Raw genomic sequence first — 3,081 nt, forward strand, 5'->3', positions numbered from 1 at the left:
AAACATCATGAGGTGAAAACTCAAACTTCAGTTGTGAATTTGGAGGTCCTCAAATTTTCAAACCAACCAAGGGAGGGGACAGACAGATCCGAAATTTTTTTCTGATCGATTTTGATATATGGAACATTGAAATCGGAGCTCGTATGCGAAAGTTATGGCTATTTTACAAACGGACTCCAAATTAGAGGACAAAACGGTGCGAAAGTGGGCAAAATTTACGGTGGTGGCTAGAAATTGATGGAAACGGTGGGGGAAAATACATGAACTGGACTCTAACAAGACCTAACCAGCAACAAGACCTCGACGAGGACACAAACTCAACACTGCGGACTCTAAAACTGAAATATGCAAAGGCTATGACGTGGAAGGGTTGTAGGACAAGAAAACGATATGACACTGCACTTATGGGACGAACACAAGAACACTCAAAACTAAGGGTAGATGTGAACCTAATGGTATACCTAAAGCTTTGATTCCCACATGATGAGAACAAGGGTGACCCGATCTTCTAAAAGGTTCTGGTAACTCTCGATTTGGTGGAGACGAGACACAAATCGATCCGGCTTCCGAACAACACGATCCGAAACCCTGCAATTTTTTTTATTTTTTTGATATTTTTCTTTTAGTTAGAGCACCAAAGGAGTGACCACAGAAAATTTGAGCTTAAACCAGTGAAAGACTTGGCCTACGAAAATTTCTGAAAATTATGTAAAATGTGAAAAAAAAACATCACAAGGTGAAAACTCAAAATTCAGAGGTGAATTTGGAGGTTCTAAAGTTTTCAAACTCGCCAATAGAGGGGACAGAGAGATCCGAAATTTTTTTCTGATCGACTTTGATATATTGAACGTTGAAATCAGAGCTCGTATGCGAAAGTTATGGCTATTTTACAAACAGACTCCAAATTAGAGGACAAAATGGTCCGAAAGTGGGAAAAATTTGCGGCGGTGGCTACAAATTGATGGAAACGGTGGGGGAAAATACATGAACTGGACTCTAACAAGACCTAACCAGCAATAAGACCTCGACGAGGACACAAACTCAACGCTGCGGACTCTGAAACTGAAATATGCAAAGGCTATGACGTGGAAGGGTTGTAGGACAAGAAAACGATATGACACTGCACTTATGGGACGAACACAAGAACACTCAAAACTAAGGCTAGATGTGAACCTAATGGTATACCTAAAGCTTTGATTCCCACATGATGAGAACAAGGGTGACCCGATCTTCTAAAAGGTTCTGGTAACTCTCGATTTGGTGGAGACGAGACACAAATCGATCCGGCTTCCGAACAACACGATCCGAAACCCTGCAAATTTTTTTATTTTTTAGATATTTTTCTTTTAGTTAGAGCACCAAAGGAGTGACCACAGAAAATTTGAGCTTAAACCAGTGAAAGACATGGCCTACGAAAATTGCTGAAAATTGTGAAAAATGTGAAAAAAACATCATGAGGTGAAAACTCAAACTTCAGTTGTGAATTTGGAGGTCCTAAAATTTGCAAACCAGCCAAGGGAGGGGACAGACAGATCCGAAATTTTTTTCTGATCGATTTTGATATATGGAACATTGAAATCGGAGCTCGTATGCGAAAGTTATGGCTATTTTACGAACGGACTCCAAATTAGAGGACAAAACGGTGCGAAAGTGGGCAAAATTTACGGTGGTGGCTAGAAATTGATGGAAACGGTGGGGGAAAATACATGAACTGGACTCTAACAAGACCTAACCAGCAACAAGACCTCGACGAGGACACAAACTCAACACTGCGGACTCTAAAACTGAAATATGCAAAGGCTATGGCGTGGAAGGGTTGTAGGACAGAAAAACGATATGACACTGGACTTATGGGACGAACACAAGAACACTCGAAACTAAGGGTAGATTTGAACCTAATGGTATATCTAAATCTTTGATTTCCACATGATGAGAACAAGGGTGACCCGATCTTCTGAAAGGTTCTGGTAACTCTTGATTTGGTGGAGACGAGACACAAATCGATCCGGGTTCCGAACAACACGATCCGAAACCCTACAATTTTTTTTTATTTTTTTGATATTTTTCTTTTAGTTAGAGCACCAATGGAGTAACCACAGAAAATTTGAGCTTAAACCAGTGAAAAACATGGCCTACGAAAATTTCTGAAAATTGTGAAAAATGTGAAAAAGCATCACGAGGTGGAAACTCAAACTTCAGAGGTGAATTTGGAGGTTCTAAATTTTCAAACCTACCAATGGAGTGACAAACAGATCCAAAATGTTTTCTGATCGATTTTGATATATGGAACGTTGTAAACGGAGCTCGTATGTGAAAGTTATGGCTATTTTACGAACGGACTCCAAGTTAGAGGACAAAACGGTCCGAAAGTGGGAAAAATTTGCGGTGGTGGCTAGAAATTGATGGAAACGGTGGGGGAAAATACATGAACTGGACTCTAACAAGACCTAACCAGCAACAAGACCTCGACGAGGACACAAACTCAACACTTCGGACTCTAAAACTGAAATATGCAAAGGCTATGGCGTGGAAGGGTTGTAGGACAGAAAAACGATATGACACTGGACTTATGGGACGAACACAAGAACACTCGAAACTAAGGGTAGATTTGAACCTAATGGTATATCTAAATCTTTGATTTCCACATGATGAGAACAAGGGTGACCCGATCTTCTGAAAGGTTCTGGTAACTCTTGATTTGGTGGAGACGAGACACAAATCGATCCGGGTTCCGAACAACACGATCCGAAACCCTACAATTTTTTTATTTTTTTGATATTTTTATTTTAGTTAGAGCACCAATGGAGTAACCACAGAAAATTTGAGCTTAAACCAGTGAAAAACATGGCCTACGAAAATTTCTGAAAATTGTGAAAAATGTGAAAAAACATCACGAGGTGAAAACTCAAACTTCGTAGGTGAATTTGGAGGTTCTAAATTTTCAAACCTACCAATGGAGTGACAAACAGATCCAAAATTTTTTCTGATCGATTTTGATATATGGAACGTTGTAAACGGAGCTCGTATGTGAAAGTTATGGCTATTTTACGAACGGACTCCAAGTTAGAGGACAAAACGGTC

Source organism: Sorghum bicolor, chromosome 7, assembly GCF_000003195.3.
Source record: "Sorghum bicolor cultivar BTx623 chromosome 7, Sorghum_bicolor_NCBIv3, whole genome shotgun sequence".
Lineage (NCBI taxonomy): Eukaryota > Viridiplantae > Streptophyta > Magnoliopsida > Poales > Poaceae > Sorghum > Sorghum bicolor.